Below are 25,459 nucleotides of genomic sequence, written 5' to 3' on the forward strand. Positions count from 1 at the left end.
GGTGGCTAAGCACCATGTCCCTGTATTCGCACAACTGCTCTCTCGACTGGGCTAGAATAAGCTAGTCGTCGAGGTAGTTGAGAATGCGAACACCCCGCTCGCACATGGGAGCAATGGCCGCCTCCGCGACTTTCGTGAAGACGCGGGGCGACAGGGCCAGCCCGAAGGGGGTCGATCGCTGCAACCAATCCTGGGGACGGATGCATTTGAAAATGCGTTTCTGCGTAAGCATCTTGAACGGTAGCCTGTGAAGGGACCGGTTCAGGACGCGCAGGTCCAAGATTGGCCGTAACCCACCACCTTTCTTGGGTACAATGAAGTACGGGCTGTAGAAGCCGGTCTTCATATCGGCTGGAGGGACCGGCTCAATCGCGTCCTTCGCCAGTAGGACTGCGATCTCTGCCCTGAGCACAGGGGCACTGTCTGCCAGAACACGGGTGAACAGAATGTCCCTGAAGCAGGGGGGCGCCGGGCGAACTGAGCGCATAGCCGAGTCTGATGGTATGGATGAGCCAGCGAGACGGGCTGGGAAGCGCTAACCACGCTCCCAGAGACCGAGCAAGCGGGACCAAGGGCACCACAGACGTACCCGGGGTGGGGCAGCGCGGCGGAATGCAGGGACCCGACTCGGACGGCACAGCGGCCCGAAGTGGGGTCTGAGTGTGGTGCAGCACATACCTGTTTCCGTCGAAGGGCAGAGAGAGTGTGCGGAGGTGTCAGTACATCCAGGACACAGCCACTGCTGCCCGCTGGCGATGGAAGAGGGGCTCGGGAGTGACAAGGCATGGTGGCGTCGTTGACTGCCAAGCGCGCCCTCTTGGGGCCCAGAGGTTTCAGAAATTGCTCTTTCTTTGAAAATGTGGGTACCGAAAGGAAAAGGAACAAAAGATTCTCCACCCGGCCCTCCATCTCCTGAAGAGCAACTTGATCCACCTCTGGGCCGCCCGTCTCAGGGTCGTTTGCACCGTCGCTTGCCTCCTGGTTTGGCAGCGGCCTGGACGGGCGGGGTCGGCTTCCTACGGCTTGCTCCGCGCTGCGGCCTGGATGGTTGCTGCTGCTGGAGCTTAGCGGGAGCGGAGGACGCCGCAGAAGGCCAACCTCGGCGACGAGTAGACGGAGGATCTGCGGCCGGCGGACGGGTGGAAGCAGCAGCGGTCCGCCGGGGCAGGATGTGCCGGATGGCCTCCGTCTGCTTCTGTGCGGCCGAGAACTGCTGGGCAAAGCTCTCGACCGCGTCGCCGAACAACCCAACCTGGGAAAGAGGGGCATCCAGGAACCGATATTTATCGGCGTCCCTCATATCCGCCAGGTTGAGCCAAAGGTGGCGCTCCTGGACCACCAAGGTGGACATCGCCTGACCTACTGAACGTGCAGTTTCCTTCGTCACCCGGAGGGCGAGGTCGGTTGCCACACGGAGCCCCCGAAGGAGCTCTGGGTCAGGACCACCCTCGCTCATGTCCATGAGCGCCTGGGCCTGGTGAACCTGCAAGAGCGCCATGGCATGGAGGGCGGAAGCAGCCTGTCCACAGGCCTTGTAAGCCCTCGCCGTTAGACCGGACGAGAACCTACAGGCCCTGGACGGGAGGCGCGGATTACCCCGCCAAGAGGAAGCGGACGCCGGACACAGATGCATCGCGACGGCCCGCTCCACTGGAGGGATATCCACATACCCCTCAGCTGCCCCGCCGTCGAGGGTGGCGAGGGGAGAGGAGCCACTAGAACGGCTTCGGGCACTATACGGTGCCTTCCACGTCCTAGAGAGCTCCTTATGCACCTCCGGAAAGAAAGGTACCGGGGCGGTGCACTGAGAACCAGCACGGCCCGCCCCGAGAAACCAATCGTCCAACCGAGAAGGTTCGGGACGTGGTGGAGGGTTCCACACAAGCCCAACCTTCTCGGCGGCCCGGGAAAGCATAGCCGCCCATTCTGGATCCGGCTCGGACGCCACACGCCCCGAAGGGGGTAACGCAGCCGAGTCATCATCTCCAGAGGACTGAAGCTCCCCCTCCGATGCTGCGATCGACATCTGGTCGTCAGGAGGAGCCCCAAAGGAAACGGCCGGTCGTTCCGGAGAAGGACCAAGACGCTCGCTAAGGGACTCCAATGGCAGCAGCGCTTGTGAGGCATGAGGGGCCCGCGGAGGTTGACTCGACGGGGAAGCCCTCACGGTAATCCTCAGATCACCCTGGTCATGCACCGAAGTAGGTCTATACTGCGGGGCAGAATAAACACTAGATCGGGGCATAGGCGAGGGGACTGCACCTCCCTTGAGGTAAGCGAGTCTCGATCTAAGCGCTGAGATAGTCATATTCCCGCAATGGGAACACGAACTATCCACAAAAGCCGCCTCAGCGTGTTGAATGCCCAAACACGAGAGGCAACTACTGTGGCCATCTGCTGGCGCCAGGGAACGACTGCATCCAGAAACGCACAAGCGGAATGACATCTTGAAAAAGACGCAGCGTCACGCTTGTGTTGCTCTTTTAGTGAAAACAAAAAACAGAAAAATAACTCTCTCAGTGCTGAGGCACCCAGGGGTAGCCGCGGTGTGAATGAACACACGGGGAACGCCCACCGAGCCGACACACACACACACAGACACAGAACAATAGTGCTGTGAAAACAGCAGTTGTGAGCTGCAATGCTCGCGGCCACCACTGATCGCGCCGTCACACCAACACAGGAGAGTCCTCTTTTTGTTCTCAAGGCAATCTTGTAGAGTTCGGAAGTGAAAGCAAAAGCTCGGCTCCGAAGCGAAAGACAATGTGTGCGTGCGCCCGCTTCCTGTTTATACCCGCGCGGCGGGGCGGGGGCGCGTGACGCGTTCACGCACGCCAACGTTCATTGGCTTGTTCTGTAGATAATCGAAGTGGATAGGGCTCTCTGAAGTGATCCCAATTACGTCGTCACGTCGACGTTACGTCGAACGTGAGCGACTGAAAGGGAAACTCTTTTATTATAATCATAATCAATAAAGATGCATTTCTCTCTAAAGGCGCGTCTAATGAGGAGACGGCGAGTCAGGATCAGCAACTTCATCCTTGGGACATGGACTCAGAAAACATTACTTTATTAGTAAATAATTCAAACATCTCCTTACTAGCTATTTCCCGCAGACACATTCATGGTTATGTTTGCTGGGGTTTTGCAGCAAGCTTTAGCCTGTTGTGTGCATTTGAATGCAGAACTATTCAGCTGCTGCTGCTGCGGGACACTAAACACCATCGAGCTGCTCTCAGTCGCGGCACGGTCTCGTGTTGTTTCCACCACCGCGGCAATTTTTTTCATCACTAATCGATGGATGTCTACAATATAAAAATAAGGAGAAACCCTCTCGTTTCTTGTTGAAACGAGAGCGACAGAAAAAGAGGAAAACAAAGGAGATTTAAGCCAGTTTTGCATGTGGATGAACGATTTTGTTTTTCGTAATAAAAAATAATTTCTTTAAGGATGAAACTGTAGGGTTATATTAGTTGAGTTAAAAAAGAAAAACTTAAATCAACCCAAAATGTGTGGGTTATAGGCTACTGCAATCATAAGGGCAGCTTTTTCTTCAACAAGACCAAAAATGAGCAAATTTCATCAGCATCAGAATATTTACAGATAGATGAATTAAACCTGTCACTCATATCTTTTGTTTTTGCACTTGTAATAACGTCATAGATCACATGATAACGTAAACATGGCGGATCTCATTCATACTCAACGAGATTTGGCTGTAGAGTACGTACTCTTTTAGCGCTCGTTAAGTAAGTACTTCTTGAATAAAAGTACCTACTCGTTGAGTATGCGGTTTCGGATGCAGCCATTCTTTTTTTTTTTTTTATCATGGCGCCCCCCTTGGCAGACTTATTTGATCTCTCCCCATTCAAATGCTGGTTTTTTTATTGTTTTTTTTTTTTGTTTTCTCTGCAGTGCACAAATGTAATGCACTGCTAACGTACAACATATTTAAAAAGAAGTTACTTTCTCTTTTGTTAATTATTAAAAATGAAAAAATATTTAATTTTATTTAATTATTACAATCCACACGGCACACTTTGTGTTCTCTGCTGAATAACTTTGAAACAAATAGTAACATACCCCAACTAGGAGCACATGGAAGTTTAAGTTCTTAGGTAAAACCACACAGATTAAAAAAGCAGCAGAACAAACACGCATTTTGAGGTGCAAGTTTAAAGGAGGAAACTTTGTGAAGAGAACATTACTGTTTTGGCAGAAAAAACCCTTTGTCTAGTTATGACAAAAACACATACACTGTCAGCAAATATTTAATGACATTTGTTAATTACTGATGACAAATATGGTGTGCCCATTTGGGCAAACCAAACAAATCATATTAAGGTTGGTTTACAGATTTGGTGATTGGTTGGCACAAGGCTAAATAAATAATTGTCAACATAGATTTTAAACCACAACAGACAACAGCACATGCTTTATCATTCATGTATATTATGCAGTTTATATATTAAAACAACTCTGATTGATATGTGATTAATCAATTATTAATTAATAAATTATATAATTGGTAGGATCTGGAATTAATATGAACCATTTGGGTTTTGTTTAAATGCGTGTTTCCATCGCAGGAATAACTTACCCAGCCCTATTAACCAAACTAAAATACGGTGGCAAACCAACCCTACTCTCCCCTACATTTTGACACAGATAAGAGGTGGTGCGCAAATCGTAGACTAAAGACCCAGGTAAACAATTAATTCATATTATTGTTATCATTTTTATGTTTATGTTTGTATTCTGTTTTATATTCGTGATTTTTGAGCTTTAATAAAAAAAAAAAGAATTAATATTTTCTGTTTCTTATAGCATTATAGTTTTGTATTGTTTGTAGTGTGATAAACATTTGCATAAGTAGTAGATGTGTTTGGAAAGTAACATGTAACATTTGAATTATATTTTGCTAAAATGAACGAAATGACTCAAAAAAAGATTCGTTCATTTTGCTGAACGAGACTCAAAGGTCCGAGTTGGTAAAATGATCCGAACTTCTCATCACTATCAGCTGGCGGTCATCACCAAACATCAATGTCTTGTATAGACACTATAAGGACAAAAGTGTTGGGATACCCCCTTCTTTAGAACAGAAGGCGGCACTAACAAAACTGTGGCAACAAAGATGAAAACATTGTTCATGTATTTAAAAATTGTATTTCAATCTCTGTTGAAACAGCCAATACTTTTAGCAATATAATGTATATATAGTATATTAATGTATAATATCTGTATCTTGTTAACAATAACTCCAGGATGCGTTACAGTTTGTTTTATAATACTGAAGCTCAAATGATTTTGTAATGTAAATGTTTATACTTATCTTAATATTTATTCAAAATGTTATGGAATGTTATATTATATTTATGTAGCGCCCCCTACCGCCTTTTCTAACGGTTCAGTAAGGGGGCAGCACCAGGTTCAATAAACTAGTGCCTAAAGCCGGGCTCACACTGTGTGATTTTTAATAGTCTTTTGCGATTGTTGCTTGTCACACTGTATGAACATGATCCCCATGTCAGACTGTAGGATCTCAGTTGTCTTAATGTCAGACTGTACGACAGTCAAGACGCGATAAAAACGGACGTACTCAAGAAGACTTGTCCGGAGTTTTACGTCATTAATACGTGACTCGCGTTCTCTCGCTATAATGGTAGCTAGCAAACAACAGCAACGTGTAGCGTTAGTTTTCTTAATTACATGCCTTGATGTTAAAAAAAAAAAAACTAAAAAGACGACGTGTGTGGAGCAAGTCATGGCTGGGCAAAAGAGGACTTTTTTATGATTTTATGGACTTCCAGTTCTACAGAGCGAACTTGAGGTAATTTTGTTATTCGAGTTTAAACATCCTGCCCCTTAAAAAAGAAAGTTTAAGTAAACTTTACTTTGTACATATATTGTTTTTACAAATAATGAATGGTTTGAAGTTGTTGCGCTAATTGCGTCATCAAGTTCAGTGCTCCTATTGGTTCTTGGTTTGACGGTCGTCGTAGGAGATGTCACACTGCAGGAAAGTGTCTGAAATCTTCTGACACTGCCAGAATTTAATCGGAGGAAAAAATTGATCGCAACGGCCATTAATCGGCTGTCGGTGAACATGTCAAACCAGCGATCTAGACAACCGATTTTAGCCTAGGATTATAGGAATCTTTTAGGATTTTAGGATTTTCTAAATTTGTCTCTGTAACAAGTGGATTGTTAGTTTTCTGTCATGTTCCCAAGCGGACAGATTTGAGTGACGTACAGCCAGAGAGTTAGGCTTATGACACTGGTAATGCTGTTATGCACATGTGTTAAATAAAGTAAGCAATGATACTGCTTTAATCGTCCATGCTGTATAGTTTGAAAAAACAGAACAGTATGAAACATGGTGGCAGCGGCCGTGAATTCAGCCGAAGTTAGTACCGAGCCGTGAAGAGTGAAAAGTGCCGCTAGCTTGTTGTAGTTAGCCTAGCCAGCGAGCTCGAACAAGGGACTTATCCAGTGTTTACGGAGCCGAAGCCGGAGCAGAAAAGAGCGTCAGACGTCGCGATGGATGGTCTCAAGCCGCCTCCAATACTTTGTTTGGATTCAACCAACTTAGCGAAAACTTGGAAAAGTTGGAAGGAGGAGTTTACGCTGTATACAGACCTCACTATGCCCGATGCAGAGGAGACAACTAAAGTTAAGTTGTTTAATTACCTCCTCGGAGAGAGAGGGAGGGAACTTTTAGAAACGCTGTCAAGCGGTGATACATCTGCGAGGAGGACAGTGAGAACAATGATGACGCAGTTTGATAAACATTGCAATCCGCAACTGAATGAGACTGTGGAGCGATATAAGTTTTTTGTTAGAGACCAAGGACAAGACGAAAGTATTGACAGATATGTCACAGATTTGAGAGTATTGGCCAGCACATGCAATTTTGGTGGCATCAAGGACTCACTAATAAGAGATCGCATTGTGTGTGGTACACAGAGCCCTGCGATGAGGGAAAGACTGTTAAGGGAAGAAAACTTAACGCTGGATAAGTGCATGCAAATATGCAGAGCTAATGAACTGTCAAAAGAGAACAGCAAAACCATACAAGGTAAAACGGTGGAAGAAATACATGCAATGAAGAAGAATCCAAGAAGAGACAAAAAAGAGGAGATTAACTGTAACTTTTGTGGCAACACACATGAGAAAAATAAACACAAATGTCCAGCCTATGGAAAGAAGTGTAAGAAGTGTGGAAAAGAGAACCACTTTGCTGCAAAATGCAAGTCCAAGTTTGAGAAAAACAAGAAAGGCAGACCGGTACACACAATTTCAGAGTCAAGTGAATCGTGTGAGGACATCATGACAATAACAGACATCAGAGAAAACCAAGAGACAATAAATCAGGTGAAAGAAGCACACAGCAAAAGTCAACATCTCTTCGCAGGTATGTTGTTGGACAAAAAGCTAGTTAACTTTCAGATAGACTGTGGTGCTACTTGTAATGTGATCCCAATGCAACTGTTGAACCCAAGTATACAATTGGATCACACAGAGAAAGTACTTGTCATGTACAACAAAAGCAGATTACGCCCACTTGGAAAATGTAAAGTCAAACTCCGAAACCCGAGAAATGATAAATTATACAGACTTGAGTTTCAAGTGGTAGACCAGGAGGAAAGGATCCCGCTACTGGGAAGAAAGGCTAGTGAAGCCATGAAGTTGATCAAAGTGCAGTATGAGAACATACTGGCGATTGACAGTATAGTGAAAACACAATGTACAGACAAAACGACTGACAACAGTGTGCAGCTAACAAATATGGAGAAAATAAAGACAGAGTTCGGAGATGTTTTCACAGGCGTTGGCTGCCTAGAAGGCGAATACAACATAGAAATAGACAAAAGTGTACCACCAGTAAAACTGCCTAAACGCAGAGTGCCGGTTGCAATGATGACCCCACTTAAAGAAGAACTAAAGAATCTTGAAAGCCAAGAAATCATAGCACCTGTGGAGCGCAGCACTGACTGGATAAGCAGTATGGTGTCAGTGACAAAACAAAATGGAAAGCCAAGGATCTGTATAGACCCCAAACCACTGAATAGAGCACTGAAAAGGAGCCATTTTCCTCTTCCGACCATTGATGATGTCCTGCCAGGACTCTCAAAATCCAAGGTATTCACTGTTTGTGATGTGAAGCATGGATTTTGGCACGTCAAGCTGGACGAAGAGTCCAGCTACCTCACCACGTTTGCCACCCCATTCGGACGGTATCGTTGGCTCAGGATGCCAATGGGTATAAGCCCAGCTCCGGAGGTCTTCCAAAGGAAACTCATGCAAGCACTAGAGGGCTTACCGGGTTTGTATATCATTGCGGATGATATACTGATCACAGGGGAGGGTGACACAAGAGGAAGCAGACAAGGATCATGAGAAAAACTTGAGATGTTTTCTAATGAGGTGCAGACAAAGAGACATTAAACTCAATGCAGACAAGTTTAAACTGCAGAGACAGTCTGTACCCTACATTGGACACTTGCTGACAGCTGAAGGCCTCCGCATTGACCCGGAGAAAGTGCGGGCGGTGCGGGAGTTGCCGAGGCCTACTGATGTTAAGGGGGTACAGAGACTTGTTGGTATGTTGAACTACCTTTCAAAGTTTTGTGATCATCTATCGGATGACTGTGAAGTTTTGAGACAACTTACGCACAAGGACAACATGTGGGAATGGACTGAGGTGCACGAGACAGTTTTTAAAAGATTGAAAGACAGAATAACAAACGCACCACTGCTCAAGTACTATGACCAAAATGAGGAGTTAACACTGCAATGTGATGCCTCAGAGACAGGGCTAGGAGCAGCCCTGACACAGAAAGGTAAACCTGTGGCATTTGCGAGCAGAGCGCTGACACCCACAGAACGGGGTTATGCGCAGATAGAAAAAGAATGTTTGGCCATAGTGTTTGGAATGGAAAAGTTCCATCAATATACTTATGGTAGAAAAGTGACTGTTCAAAGTGACCATAAGCCACTGGAGAATATTGTAAGAAAACCTCTACTTAGTGCACCAAAGAGATTGCAGAGAATGCTACTCAGACTGCAGAAATACGACATTAATGTGATCTATGTGCCTGGGCGAGACATGCTACTAGCTGACACACTAAGCAGAGCTTATTTACCTGACAGCAGTCAGGGAGACACAGAGGCAGATCTAGAGACTGTTAACATGGTTAACTACTTACCTATCTCTGCAGAAAGACTATCAGCCATTCGCGATGCAACAAAGGAGGACACAAAGTTGCAGGAGGTGATTAAGTTGATTCTTACAGGATGGCCTCAGAACAAAAAAGACATGGAGCAAAACATTCAACACTATTTTGCTTTTCAGGATGAGCTGAGCTTTCAGAATGGCATAGTATTCAGGGGAGAAAGAGCAGTTATTCCTGACACACTAAGAGCTGACCTGACCAGCCGCATACACTCAACACATCTGGGAGTGGAAGGTTGCCTCAGACGAGCACGGGAGTGTGTGTACTGGCAGGGGATGAATGAGCAAATAAAGACGTTCATTTCCAAATGTGCCATCTGCAGATCAGTTGACCCCAAGCAACAAAAAGAGACACTGCATCCCCATGACATTGCCTACAGACCTTGGGCTAAGGTAGGAACTGATTTGTTTTCTTGGCACAATAAAGATTACCTAGTAACTGTGGACTATTATTCAAATTTCTGGGAGGTTGATTATTTGCCGGACACCAAAAGTACCACAGTGATTCACAAACTGAAAGCACACTTTGCTCGTCAGGGGATTCCAGATGTGCTCATCTCTGATAACGGGCCGCAGTACTCATCACACGACTTCAAAATATTCAGGCAAAAGTGGGAATTTGTGCACAGAACATCGTCACCCGGGTACCCGCAAAGCAATGGAAAGGCTGAGTCAGCTGTCAAAACAGCAAAACGTCTTATGCAGAAAGCTGCAGCTGCTGGACAGGATCCATACTTAGCCCTACTGGACCATCGCAACACACCGAGCCAAGGTCTCACCACCAGTCCAGCACAGAGACTTCTCAGCAGGAGGACCCGGACCCTTCTTCCTACTAAAGAGACACTGTTGGAGCCGAAAGTGTCTAACAACAAACAGGGACTGATTAACAACAGACAAAGACAGGAGAAATACTACAACCGCACAGCAAAAGACTTGGACTGTTTCACTTCAGGGGACAGTGTTCGAGTCCAACCATTTGAGCCTTGTAAAACCTGGAAATCAGCTAGAGTGATTAGACCAGTGAGTCCGAGATCTTATGAGGTTGAGTTGGAGTCGGGTAGTGTTCTGAGGAGAAACCGTCGCCATCTCAGGCACAACTACTGCCCACCCTCAACATCTGAACAAACAGGGGTTTTGACAAACACACAAACTGTAGCTGCTGAACAAGGTCAGGGTAGGGATCAAAGCACTGTTACTACGAGGTCTGGTCGTAAGGTTAAAATGCCTACCTATTTGAGGGATTATACTACATGAGATTATTATATGACATGTTTGGTCATTTTCTAGGTATGATTGTGAGTTGCGGTTGCACTGTAAAAGAGAGGGGAAAAGGGTAAATGAGTTGTTGATTGCACAGTTAATTTGCAAGGAATATATTGTCAAGAATAAGTTTACAAATATGCACTTGAAGTTAATATCCTAAGAGGACATGTTATAAGTTTGCTTTTGAATTTAGTAAGATAATTACATGCATTTTTGCTGAAGCATTAATGTTTACATCTGAAGGCACTGAGAAGAAAATATAATAAAGTAATGCTGTTATGCACATGTGTTAAATAAAGTAAGCAATGATACTGCTTTAATCGTCCATGCTGTATAGTTTGATAAAACAGAACAGTATGAAACAGTCTCAGACGACCAAATCGTGGCCAAAATCGCAGTGTGAGCCGGGCTTAAGAGATGTTGTATTAAAAGGCCCCTCTGATGTCACTGAAATAAATACTTTTCTTTTGGAAAGCTACTCAGAATAAATCTATGCTCACACAAGTTCACTGGTTAAGAATAAACTCTGTAGAATAAAGAAAACACTTGAAGTAGAAAAATATACTGAATTTAATTAGAGTAGAATTATAGAGTAAGAAATAGCTTGAATTCAAATTTGCAAAATGTTACTCAATCAAGTTAATCTCAAGTTTTGTATAATATAACCCCAAAAAGGGGAATATCACGTGACAGATATACTGAATTGACCTCTGTGTCAAATACACTTTGAGTTAATTGAGCAAATTAACCCCCTTGAAACTACATGTACAGAATAATTCACTTTGCGTTTCAAATACTACTCCGAACACTCACATTTCTTAAGCGCGCTGAATAACACTATATGAACTGATATTAAACACTGTGGGCCCACACACACACACACACCCCCACACAACCCACCTCGGAGCAGGCCTGAATCGTGGCTTGAGTGCGTAGTGGCCGTGGAAACTGAAACTGGCCTCTTCACTCTCCTGAGCGCAAACAAAAAGGCAAACAAGGGTACCTGAATTACTTTAGGAACTGTGAAATGATCGCGATTCGCGAAGCACCGTGGAAGGCCTCCTCCTGCAGATCCTCGTCCTGCGCTGTCCCTGGCGGCCGATGTAGGTCACACTCCAACGCAGCCAGAGGAACCCCAGACCTCACGGTGATCTGGGGCGCTATCTGGTCTCCCTCGGGTCAATTACAGGATGAATTCCCGAAGATTTCAGTCCGGTTGTCCTTTATTGAAAGTCATATTTGATGATAGCTTTACATACAGTCTGTCTCAGCGCTATTTACAGGCTAATGACGTAACCGCAGTAACGAAAAAAAAAAACATACACTCTGAATTCAAATATTAATAACAGAATGAACTGAACCACTTATGTATATACACTTCAAAAGTATTAATACGATGATCTATCGATTAATTTACTGTATTCTCTGCAATCTGTCCGCTCAATAGTTTGGATCAGCTCTCTCCTCAGCTGCACGTCTCTCGTCTCTTTTTATTCACCACTCAAATCTCTCATTTCTTTCCCGGGAGGGCGGGACTTACCACATACAAACCAATGAAAATAAAGATCAACCTAAAAGCTTGTTAAAACCATACACTGTAAAAAATTATTGTGATTTTAACGGTAAAAAACTGTGAAAATGCTACGGTAAAAACCTGTTACATGGTTAACGGAAAGTTCCTGTAAAATTTACAGGGAAAAACCGTAAACTGACGTTCCCAGAATTCCCTGCGTTCCATTTCAAATTCTGTTTGAATTTGACGTTCCCCTTCAATTCGGTCACTCAACATTGCTTTGGGAAATACATTTTCCTCGAATATTACTGAAGCCTTATTGAATCACGCCAGTGAAACTGGCCAATGGCGTTCAAGCGCGCGAAATATGAGGGGGCTCGTCACTATATAAAGCAGCGCTTGTATGTCATCCATTCAGAATTTTTTACTACTACTACTACTACTACTCTACTACTCACCGTGATCTACACTCTGCAGCGGACACGACTTCTTCCCCTGCTGTGTTCCGGTGAGTAAGCTTCAGACAAACAAAGATGACCTCTCGCGATTGCCTCTCCTGTGTAGAGCCAATCGAACCCTCTGATGGCCACGAATAGTGCGTCTTCTGCCTGGGTCGCGCCCACGCAGAGGCGGCGCTTGGGGGGTCGGACTGCCCCCACTACGGAGATATGAGTCTCCGGACTCTCAGGCTCCGTGTGGCCATCGTCCAAGGCGATGAACTCGCCCAACTAGCTCTGCTAGCTCAACTAGCACACTAGCTTGTGCATTGGCTCTTCCTCTGAGCCAAAGAGTAAAGTGCCGCGAGTTTCTAATGCGGATCTGTCCGGGTCGGGTGACGAGACCGCGCCGGCTCAGTGCCCACACGCTTCTCACCCCCCCTGCTGCAGGTCCCCTTCCAGTGCGCTTCATGGCCGCTGATCTCCGCCCCTCCCCCAGCGCGCAAGATGTGGTGTCTTTCGGAGCCATGGAGGAGGATGAGGATGATGCCATCTCGGTGGCAGCGTCTGCGAGAGAGGAGTGGTCCAACAGCCCACTGGATTACACTGCGCCCAGCAGTGACGCTGGGGACCTCCATCACAGTGATGTTGAGCTCCTACGCGTCCTGACCAAGGCGGTTGATGAGCTCGGTCTGGAGTGGGCGCCTCCTACCGAGCCGGCCAGAAGCCGTCTGGACGAGTGGTTCCTCAAGCCGGACCGCGGCCGAAAGGACACCCCGCGGAGACCCGGCCCCTTTTTCCCGGAGGTGCACGACGAGATAGCGAAGTTGTGGTCCCTGGATGAAGGTGGCCCGGACCCTGAAGTCTTCAAAGAGCTCCGACGCGCCACAGATCTGGCCCTCAGAGCGACGAAGGTGACAGCTCGAGCGATCGGCCGCAATATGGGGAATCTTGTGGTGCTGGATCGTCACCTGTGGCTGACTCTGACCGAGTTGAAAGAGTCAGAGAAGACGGCTCTTCTGGACGCTCCCGTGAATCCCTCAGGTCTCTTTGGAGCGGCGGTAGAGACGTTCACGGAGCGCAATCGAAGGCCATTAGCCACTTCTTACCAAAGCGCGCTAGCGCGATCCCTCCTGCACGTTCCCGCTCATCCTCAGCGCAGCGCGCGGGAAGACCGTTCGCCCCTCCTACTGCGGTTCGGCGCGAGCATGAGCCGGCGGTGAGGCCGAGACAGCCTTGGCCGAAGCGCCGCCAGGGCTCGAAGGGCCAGAGACCCCGCCCTGACAGAGACAGCAGGCCACCGGCTACGGAATTAAAGCCGCGTTCCTGATGTTGTCTCTCGGAGGAGGAAAGCTACACTCAGCGCCGAAGACGAGTCACTGAGAAAGTCTGCTCGCTCCGCTGTGTGTGTTCACCACGCCCCCTTGCCTGTGGCGGGCGGCGAGAACGATTGTCATGTTTGTGTTTTGCCTGTTCCACAGTGCAGTGCAATAAAGTAAAAAAAAATACAAAAATCACCTCAATATCAGGGCAATTTTCCTACTCTCACTCTCCTCTCCCCCATCACTCACTCTCACACTCGTGTGGTATTAAACTCCCCGCCCCCCAACGGCGAGTTATCCCTCACGGTGTGCAGTCCGCCTTGCCCGCTGTCACAGTTCACAGAAGCGTGGCAGGCACTGCCAGGGGTATCAGAGTGGGTTATGAAATCAATAAAGAACGGCTACACGCTTCAGTTCTTCTGCAGACCGCCCCGTTTCAATGGTGTGTTAATGTCCACTGTACGGGAGCAGAATGTCTCAGTTCTGCGAGAGGAAATTCACAACCTTCTCGCAAAGCGCGCTGTAGAGGCAGTCCCCCTCACAGACCGCGAGAGCGGCTTCTACAGTCGTTATTTTCTGGTGACAAAGACAGACAGCGGGCTCCGCCCAATCTTGGACCTGAGACCGCTGAATCGCGCGCTTTCAAAGCGCTCGTTCAAAATGATTACGCTGAGACAAATCCTCTCACATATCAGAACGGGAGATTGGTGTATCTCCGTGGATTTAAAGGATGCTTATTTTCACATTCAGGTAGCCCCCCGCCACAGGCGCTTCCTGAGATTTGCATTCGAAGGGATAGCGTACCAATTCACGGTCCTGCCCTTTGGCTTATGTCTGGCCCCTCGTACGTTTACGAAATGCATGAATGCTGCTCTCTCTCCTCTGAAGCAGAGCGGAATGCGCATCCTAAACTATTTTGACGACTGGCTAGTGTTAGCCCAGTCAGAGAGCGCGCTGCTCAGCGACAAACTCAGACTCCTCGCTCACGTTCAGAGCTTAGGACTGACTGTAAATATGCAAAAGAGCATGCTGGTACCGAGCCAGAACATCTCCTTTTTAGGAGTAGAGCTGAACTCAATCAAAATGCGAGCGCGTCTGTCGGAGGAGCGCTCACGAAAACTGATCAGTTCTCTCGCAGTCTTCAAACTAGGGCGTTCTCCCCCGCTGAAATGCTTTCAGAGGACGCTCGGCCAGATGGCTGCCGCCTCGACAGTGTGCAATCTAGGGCTCCTACATATGCGTCCGCTTCAGCTCTGGCTAAAGAGCCGGGTGCCACAGAACGCATGGCGCACGTGCACCTTGTGCATCAAAGTGACGCGCGACTGTTTGCATACGCTGAACCCTTGGCGCGATATGACTCTATATCGCCGGGGTGTTCGTATTGGCCAAGTGATCAGGAGAAAGAATGTCACGACAGATACATCGAGTACGGGTTGGGGAGCCGTATGCGATGGCAGACCAGCCTTCGGGACGTGGTCAGAAACGGAGAAGTCATGGCACATAAACTGTCTGGAGTTCCGTGCTGTGCACCTAGCGCTCGAGTGCTTTCTCCCAGACATTCTTCACCGTCACATTTTCATCAGGACAGACAGCATGACAGTGGTAGCGTTTATAAATCACCAAGGCGGTGTGAACTCACGACCACTGCTGCAACTGGCGAGAGACCTCCTTCTGTGGGCAGATCGACACCTCCTCTCCATCCGGGCAGTACATGTCCCCGGATGCCTGAACTACGGCGCGGATTTACTGTCGAGGGGCAGGATAATCCACGGGGAGTGGAGATTACACCCTTTGACAGTCAAAATGATTTGGAGTGTATTCGGCAGGGCGGAGGTGGATCTCTTCGCATCAGCGGAGAACACTCACTGCCCGCTGTTTTATTCACTGACACACTCTCCCCTGGGAGTGGATGCACTAGCTCACAGCTGGCCGAAAGTACGCAAGTATGCCTTTCCTCCAGTGCTTTGCAAAATCAGAGAGGAAAAGGAATCTGTTCTGCTAGTGGCACCGAAATGGCCCAATCAGCCGTGGTTCCCAGAACTGGTGGAGATGCTGTTAGCCCCCCCGTGGACTATCCCACTGAAGAGGGACCTTCTCTCTCAAGCACAAGGGACGATTTGGCACCCAAATCCGGAGTCATGGAGCCTTCATGTCTGGCCGCTCGACGGAGCTTGCCAGTAACAGATGCGCTTCCTCAGCGCGTGCTGAACACTATATCTGAGGCTAGGGCTCCCTCCACAAGGCGTCTCTATGCACATAAATGAAGAGTTTTTTCAAGTTGGTGCGTATCGCGGGGCGAAGACCCAATCAGCTGCCCAATATCAATAATCCTTGTCTTCCTTCAAGAGCGATTTGATAGCGGTCGTATGCCATCCACATTGAAAGTGTATGTGGCCGCTATAACAGCCTTTCACGCGCACGTCGAAAATCACCCGATCGGCAGAAATGACCTGATCATACGGTTTTTAAAAGGAGCAAGAAGGCTGAACCCTCCTCGCCCTTCTACTCTACCCACTTGGGACTTGGCGCTAGTGCTTGGCGCTCTCACGGGACCCCCGTTCGAGCCCATACAATCAGCGAGCTTGCGAGCGCTCTCTCTCAAGACAGCGCTCCTGCTCGCGCTGGCCTCTGTTAAGCGAGTTGGAGACCTACAAGCGCTTTCAATTGACGACTCGTGTATTGAATTCGGGCCAGGTGATTGCAGACTCACCTTGAAGCCTAGAAAAGGTTATGTGCCTAAAGTGCTTTCGACTCCATTTAAAGCGCAGGTCATATCACTATCTGCTTTCCGCCCCGAAACACCAACCGGGACAGAGCCGCTTAATACACTGCTGTGCCCTGTACGAGCGGTGCGTACTTATATCGAGCGCTCTAGACAGTTCAGACTCTCGGAGCAGCTATTCATATGTTTCGGTGGACGTACAAAAGGACTGCCTGTGTCCAAGCAAAGGCTGTCACACTGGATCGTCGACGCAATTGCTTTGGCTTACAGCTCTAAAGGTGTGGAATGTCCGATAGGGGTTCGTGCCCACTCAACCCGTGGCCTCGCATCATCCTGGGCCTGGGCAAATGGCATATCTATTCAGGACATTTGTACGGCGGCAGGCTGGTCGTCACCCAGCACTTTCACGAGGTTTTATAACCTAGATGTGTCGTCGCTTGCCTCGCATGTGCTGTCAGTGCGAGCAGTGTACGCGCTTACTCAGCCATGATCTGAGATGTGTATCAATGGTTTCGACTAGGTCGTATACACCCTGTATAGACGCACCACCAATTCAATGCTGTCCCTATCAGTTTATCACAGTATTATGATATAGTTCACCACGTCTTTTAGGACTTGGTCACCATCATACCGGTACGGCTGTGCATTATAACATGATTTCATTGAAATTAAACAATTTCAACTAATCTATTTGTGAAAGCGCCGAAGCCGCCGCCATTTCACATTCTTTGTTTCACCGGAGTTAACTCCGCCCCTGATGTGACGTGGCATCGTCTAGCTGCCGCGCCCCTGACTTTACATGGTTTCGACTAGGTCCTGTAGACCTGAGCTGTGTTTACTAAGAGCGCCAATATCATTGCCGTTCTCATTACGGCTCCGAATGTGAAACTTGACATACTTAGTCGAGCTTGGCTCCATCGCTGTGACACGGCGGGATTTTATACGTTCCCAAAGCAATGTAGAGTGACCGAATTGAAGGGGAACGCTCTCGGTTACTCACGTAACCTTGGTTCCCCGAAATGAGGGAACGAGACATTGCTCTTATTGCCGTGTCACCGAGCTCAGGATCTTACAATGCCTAGTTGCTTCAGTCAAAGATTCTGAATGCATGACGTACAAGCGCTGCTTTATACGTATAGTGACGAGCCCCCTCGTATTTCGCGCGCTTGAATGCCATTGGCCAGTTTCACTGGCGTGATTCAATAAGGCTTCAGTAATATTCGAGGAAAATGTATTTCCCAAAGCAATGTCTCGTTCCCTCATTTCGGGGAACCGAGGTTACGTCAGTAACCGAGAGCGTTTTTTCTTTTAAATAACTTGTTTCTTCTTAGTTTTTTCTTATCAGTTATGTTTATTAGGGTTGTATGTTACATCTAATGTTGTTAAATTAATGTTTATAGCATATTTCAGTTTAATGAGTCTCACCATGATGGTGTTTAGTGCTTGTGTGAATCACACTGTGCACCTTTTGTATATACTATTGTTTAAAAGTTGCTTATGATGAGTTTGGCTCGCCATGTGACTTTCTCATCATCATTTGCATTTGATGGATATCAGTGTATTTCAAAGGAACAAAACAGATTTCAGTACTTTAATAGGTTGGTATTTTAAGATTATATCAGTTAAAGAAATTACGGTATTAAACTGTAAATTAGTGATGGGAAGTTCGGATCATTTTACCGACTCGGACCTTTGAGTCTCGTTCAGCAAAATGAACGAATCTTTTTTCGAGTCATTTCGTTCATTTTAGCAAAATATAATTCAAATGTTAGGTGTTACTTTCCAAACACATCTACTACTTATGCAAACGTGTATCACACTACAAACAATACAAAACTATGCTATAAGTAACAGAAAATATTACTTAATTGTTTACCTGGGTCTTTAGTCTATGATTAGCGCACCACCTCTTATCTGACAAGTGTTCGGGTTTGAGTCGTTCGTTCATCACGTGACAGCCCCATACGCTTAACCAATGCAGCGTGAGCCGGAAAGAGAATTGATTAGTTCGTCTATATCGAGTCTCGGGTTTGAGTCGTTCGTTCATCACGTGACAGCCCCATACGCTTAACCAATGCAGCCTGAGCCGGAAAGAGAATTGATTAGTTCGTCTATATCGAGTCTCGGGTTTGAGTCGTTCGTTCATCACGTGACAGCCCCATACGCTTAACCAATGCAGCGTGAGCCGGAAAGAGAATTTCACGCGCGAATGAAGCGAGTAAACTCAATGTTCAAGCGTCCAACTACGCGCGAGTAGCGCGATTTATTCGCGCAAGTCGTGTCTGGTGTGAACACACTGTCACAACCCACCCCAGAGCAAGCCTGAATCATGGAGATGGGTATAAACGGAGGTCGGAGCCAGCGGAACCGAGGGGCATCCAGCTGCAGCCCCGCAGACTCACTTCTTGCTAGACACCAGTGGCTGGACACCAGTGGATGGACAGCAGACGTCATTTCCGTATCGTCAAATTGACGTCATTTCCGTAGCGTCAAATTGACGTCATTTCCGTATCGTCATTCACTTTTCAATTTTGACGCGCCATGCAGATGTCAGCGGTAAGAAAAAATAATAAACAGGGGCGGCAACAAGATGGCGAGCTAAGCACATGTAGTTTTCTCGGCTCTTCAGCAATTTTAGAACTTTTCGCTCATATTTCATCTGTTATCATCCCAATTGTTAGTTTTGTTACTGATTCGTCGGAGAGGATTGACATTATGTCGACAAAAAAAGTTTCTAATCACCCAAAAATAGTTATTCCAGGAAACAAGGCAACAGCCATGAAAGCGTCGGATGTTAATGCCGAACACGAATACGCCATGGAAATTGATCGCGGTGACCACAAGGATAAACGAAAAGAGCCCTCATCCTTACAAAATACCCCAACTAAGATCTCCTCCAAGAAAATGAAAGGTACTGAGGATCTTGAGATTTCCAATGCAGCTCTTCTGGAAGCTTTAACAGCAAGATTTGATCTGCAAGTTGGGAAGCTGAGTAGCATTGAAAGTAAGATCACGGAGAATAGTTTGATGATTGTAAACCTATCCAAGGCAGTGGAATTCAACACGGCGGAAATTAAGGACTGTAAAACCAAGATGAATCTGTTCGATAAACAACTCACCTCTGTTCTCGCATCACATGCAGACCTGACCAATCGTACATCAGAGCTTGAACGCTACAAAAGAAGATGGAACCTCCGAGTGATTGGGATGAAGGAGACCGCAGGTGAAGACATTCGTAAAGAAATCGTCCCACTGTTAGCTGAAATCGCTCCTCACCTGCAACACAAGCTTGATGACATCGTGGATACTGTCCACCGCGTTGGCCCACGGCAAAGGGATAAATCCAGACAGGTGATCATTCAGTTTTGTATGAGGAAACACAGAGATGAGTTCTGGCGCTCCACGAAATCTTCCGACATCTGCAAAGCGAGGGGGATAAAGTTCACTGAGGACTTATCCAAAGGAGATCGAGAGGCTCGTGCTGCGCTGTGGCCGACGATCAGCGAGGCCAGAGCTGCGGGCAAGAAAGCCTACTACCGTGGCCCTTACGGCTACATTGAGGGCACTCGGATCGTGAAAAATAGTTGACTTTGGTAACTTGAACTAACTGCATCTACTTTCCTTGTCGAAGAGATGTAAGTGGGATGTTCTGTCATGTTTTTTGCTGTTGAGCGGGATCTCGTTACAGTGCTTTGTTTAAGGCAGACGTTGTTCTGTGTTCTATAAACATTTTTGTATTACTCTTTTGATTTAAGTTTACGTACATAGATTTGGTTTTTCATTTTTTATTTCATTTTATTTATTAGGTTACATTAGATGTTCTCGGTGAAGACATCTTTATCTTATATTTCTTTAAACGCAAGGGGTCTCCGTAATTCTATCAAAAGAAAAGCCTTTTTTCTTTTTTGTAAAAACAAAGGTGCACACTGTGTATTACTACAAGAAACACATTCTAAACCTGATGATGTTAAATTTTGGACAAGTCAATGGGGTGACAAAATAGTCTTCAGCCACGCTTCAACACAGTCAGCAGGGGTAGCCATATTATTCAATAACCTCCCTGGAAAAATAATCAAGTCAAGGACTGACCCAAACGGTCATTGGATTTCAGTTGTTTTAAACATCGACGATGTTCTGTTTATTTTATTTAATGTGTATGGCTACAATAGTACTCCTCTTAACAACAAACTACTATCTGAAATTTCAAATCTTCTGTCTGAACTGAAACTTTTGTACCCAACTGATAATATTGTCATAGGAGGAGATTTCAATATGGTTATGGATGAGACATTAGATCGTTACCCACCTAAATTTAGTAACTCACACCCGAACCTTCATTTCATAAACTTCTGTTTAGATAACAATGTGGTAGATATTTGGAGGGTTGGGAATCCAAATCTAAGACAATTCTCTTGGTTTAAACCAAATGGGATTTCCAAGTCCAGGATTGATTACTGGCTAATTTCTTCTAATTTAACTGAATTTATCAAAGACATCTCAATCTCTTCCGCACCCTTAACTGATCATTGCTGTATTTCTTTATCTTTTTGTTCGAATAAAAAAGAATCGCGAAGTAAGGGTTATTGGAAATTTAATTCTGATTTATTAAGGCATTGTAGCTTTTGTTCACAAATTAAATCAATGATAAATAGAGCAAAGTTAGATAAAGACCATTCTTCATTCACAAGTAAATGGGAGTACCTAAAACACAAGATTCGGGAACACTCTATACATTTTAGTAAAAATTTGAGTAAAGCTAGAGTGCATTTGGAGGAGGAATTAACAAGAGAGTTAAATAATTTATGTAATAGGAGTGAAATGGATGATGAAACTAAACTAAAAATTTTATCTTTACAATCTAAAATTGACAATTTGTATATTCAAAAAGCCAAAGGAGCTTATGTGAGATCTAGAGCAAGATGGATAGAGAAAGGGGAAAAAAACAATAGTTATTTTTGTAGACTCGAAAAAAGGCGACAGGAAAAAAATACTATAAATTCCCTTTTTGTTAATGGAATTATAAATGATTGCCCAAAAATAATTTCTTCTGAGATCTTTAAATTTTATAGCACTTTATATAGCTCAAATTTCTCTGCACAGGATTGTAATGTTTTTTTTGATAGAATACATAATGATATACCACAGATTGGCGAAGATTTTAAAGATTTATGTGAGGCGGACATTAAAATTGAGGAAATTGATAAAGCTATAGATAAATTATCCTCAGGCAAATCTCCCGGACCTGACGGTCTGACTCCTGAATTTTATAAATTTTTTAAGGAAGATTTGAGGGATTTATTGTTTCAAGTCTTTATTGAATGTGTACACAATAATGCACTTACTTCAACTATGAAGCAAGGTCTGATTACTCTAATACCCAAGCCAGGCAAGGATGCTAGACAAATAGATAATCTGCGGCCCATTACTCTTCTTAACTGCGATTATAAGATTTTAGCTCACATATTTGCTAATAGATTAAAGGAAGGATTAGACCAAATAATAAGTGAATCACAATCTGGTTTTATGAAAGGCAGATCAATACATAATAATATTAGGTTAGTTTTAGATATTTTAGATTATCATGAATGGATTGAGGATGATGGTTACATTTTGTTTTTGGATTTTAGAAAAGCATTTGACACCATTGAACACAGTTTCATATTTGATTCTCTTAGTAAATACGGTTTTGGCAACAATTTCATATCTTTTGTTAAAATGTTATATAAAGACATTAATAGTTCTATATCACTATTGCATGGGACATCTCAGAGATTTAATATTACGCGAGGAATTAGGCAAGGCTGTCCCATTTCCCCTTTCCTATTCATCTTGGCTGTAGAAATGCTTGCTATTTTGATCAATAATGACAATAGTTTTGACAAACTCAGTGTATTTGGAAGACACATTTCTATTAGTCAGTTGGCAGATGATACAACTTTTTTTTTAAAAGATAAACATCAAATTGATAGAGCTATTCAATTAGTTAGTTTCTTCTCCAAAGCTTCTGGTTTGGATTTAAATATAAACAAATGTGAATTGATTGCAATTCATAACAGTGAATTAGACTTTTTATGTAATATCCCAGTCAAAACTTCTGTAAAATACCTGGGCATTACTATTACTAAAGATAATAATCATAACATTCAGGAAAATTTTGTAAACAAATTTCTAAAAGCAAAATTAATTCTCAATAGCTGGTTACAAAGAGATGTCTCAATTTTTGGAAGAATCTTATTAACCAAAATTTAATTTCTATCTAGATTTGTTTACCCAGCCTCTTCACTTGCTATCCCTCTTCATTTAATAAAGGAATATAACAGCACAATTTTAAATTTTATTTGGAAAAATAGGCATCACTATATAAACAAAAGTGATTTGATTCGCAGCTTTGAAGATGGAGGTATGAATGTTATTGACTTGGAAACATTGAACAATGTCTTAAAAACTCAATGGTTAAGATCATTTCTTCACAACACAAACAGTATATGGTTTACAATATCGTCTTCAGTGTTTGGGAAAATAGGTGGTCTCGAATTTTTAATCAAATGTGATTTTGAATTGTCTAAGCTACCTCTCAAATTGTCTCTTTTTCATCAACAGGTTTTGTTGTGTTGCAAACTAGCCTTTTCTCACAATTTCAGTCCTCACAAGACTTGTCTATGGAACAATCGTTTTATTTTACATCGCAATAAGTCTTTATTTTATGAGAGTTGGTTTAAATATAATATTCTTTCTTTATTGGATATGATGGATAACCATGGTGACATTCTAAGTTACAATGATTTCTGCCTGAAACATGGTTTTGTATGTCATCCTAAAGAGTTTTATACAGTTGTAAATGCCATTCCTAAAAATGTGGTATTGTTGCTCAAAGGAACTCTTTCTCATTATTCTGTGGTATTTTCTCTTCCGTCTCTGAGATTGGATACGTTATCTATTAGAGATCAAAAATGTACCAACAAATTTATAAGAAATATTTTCATTAATAGACTTTATCCAAATCGACTCAGACGTCACCATTTTTTTTAAGATTTTGACTCAAAGGAATTAAAAGAAATTAGAATAAGCTACCTCTCTTTTCCAATCTTCCCAAAAGTAAAAGAACTTCAATTTAAAATAATGAATGATATATATCCATCGAAAGAATTCCTTAGATCAAAATTTCACATTGAGGAAAACTCATGTCAATTTTGTGAAAGTGACATTGAAACCACTGAGCACATTTTTTTCAAATGTATTCATTCAAAGCTGTTTTGGTCTCAATTGAATGACAGATTGTCTTGTGTTAATATCCATATTAACCTTCTTAACTATAAAACAATTAAGTTTGGAGTATTTAGAAAAGATTGTATGCAACACTATTTAGTTAATAACCTTATTTGTTGTGGTAAATTCTTTATTCATAAGTGTAGATTTTTGAAAAGCACCCCTTCTTTACCTCATTTCATAAATGATCTTAGAATTATTGCTTCTTCTCTACATACACTTGAAAGTAATAAAGCTATTACATTAGCTAATTTTTTCAACCAATTTAGTGACTCATAATATATTGTAACCCCTTCTGTATTTTCTTTTTATTTATTTGTTTTATTTATTTATTTTGTTTATTTCTAAATCATACTTAATTATTGATGTTAATGATGTACAATGTATATAACTTAGTTATGTCTGCCTTGTATCTGAAATTGTGGTTTTCTCTATGTCTTAAGTTTGTTCAGTTAAAGCCTATTTTGCTTGTACATTTTTGATTTTCATAATAAAAAAAAATTAAAATAAAAAAATAATAAACTGTCGATGATTTATAGGTCATGTCAGAATTCAAATGCACAAACTAGCTAGTTAAAAAAAATCATCGTGTTTTCAAGGTACTGTGTCGTGTTTTTTAAAGGTATTAGTGAACTCTGGTGTGCCTCAATTCTAGAGCTAGGTTGCTACAATTGATTTTCCAATTAAATCGTTCTTTAAGTGGTATGATTTAATATTGTAAATACGTTTTTTTTCACTTGGATGTGTGAAGATTGTACCCAGTTAACGAGATCTCATAGAACAGTCTTGGCAGAGAATAGTCTAAAATGCTAGGTTGTCTATGCAAACGAGAGTTTGCTAGCTAGCTAGCTATGTTTTTTTGTTTTTTGTTGAAGTAACGTTAGTACTTTTCCCTATGCACGTGTAAATGCCTGATGTTTAATATGTTTATGATGATGTTGAAAGCGCTATATAGCCTAAATGCAGTCCATTTACCATTTTACATATTTTGTATAGGAGAATGTTAACATTTATATAAGTTTTTTTGGTTTTTGTTACCACACTATTTTTTACAGTCCATCTACCACACACAACTTTTCACCTACATTGTTCAATTCCTTTTTTTTTTTTTTGGAAAGTTATTAATTGGATTTTTGTAAACTCTTATGAATTATAAGGTACTACCGGTATTTCATATGTGTGTCACTATACTTATTACGTAAACAATCTATTAATACTACCCTCTTCTTTTAGGCAAATCACATTATTGTGCGTAAAGGGACGGAGCTACCACCAATACAGAAATGCACAGAGTGCTGCAGCCGGTATCACTGCCCGCTGTGCATCTCATCTGAGCATGTAATTTAATCTCTTCAACAAGGATCCAGGCACTTCCCTGCTTTTACAGGTAACCTTAAAAAAATTGAATGAATAATTGTATACATGTATGGATTGTTCATTTCTAAATTTGATTTGGCCTTCAGATGCCAAAAAGTGTTTTGGAGGAGGTTTGTCTAGAGGTGATCCTCTCAGACGGAGATGCCGCCTACCTTACCCTGTCATTAACATGTACAGCCTTGAGGGATGTGGTGAGCAGTCTAGAATTTAGACACCGGGCCCATTATGCTTGGCTGGAGAGTAAGTTTTTAATCAATTTTTCATTTCTGTATTGGCCTTGAATCAACACTTGTACTCTAATATAGTTCAATATAAACATGC

The 25,459-nt window shown here is 43.8% G+C and overlaps 1 long non-coding RNA gene across 1 annotated transcript in view; it reads left to right on the forward strand.

Moving 5' to 3' along the window:
- LOC306875785 overlaps positions 1 to 25,459 on the forward strand; it is a 62,839-nt gene that overhangs the window by 36,953 nt on the left and 427 nt on the right. The window contains exons 4-5 of the long non-coding RNA XR_013784769.1: positions 24,995 to 25,148; positions 25,225 to 25,378. This is a non-coding gene — a long non-coding RNA (uncharacterized lncRNA). The remainder of the gene's footprint in view (positions 1 to 24,994; positions 25,149 to 25,224; positions 25,379 to 25,459) is intronic.

Source organism: Barbus barbus (genome assembly GCF_936440315.1).
Source record: "Barbus barbus genome assembly, chromosome: 10".
NCBI lineage: Eukaryota > Metazoa > Chordata > Actinopteri > Cypriniformes > Cyprinidae > Barbus > Barbus barbus.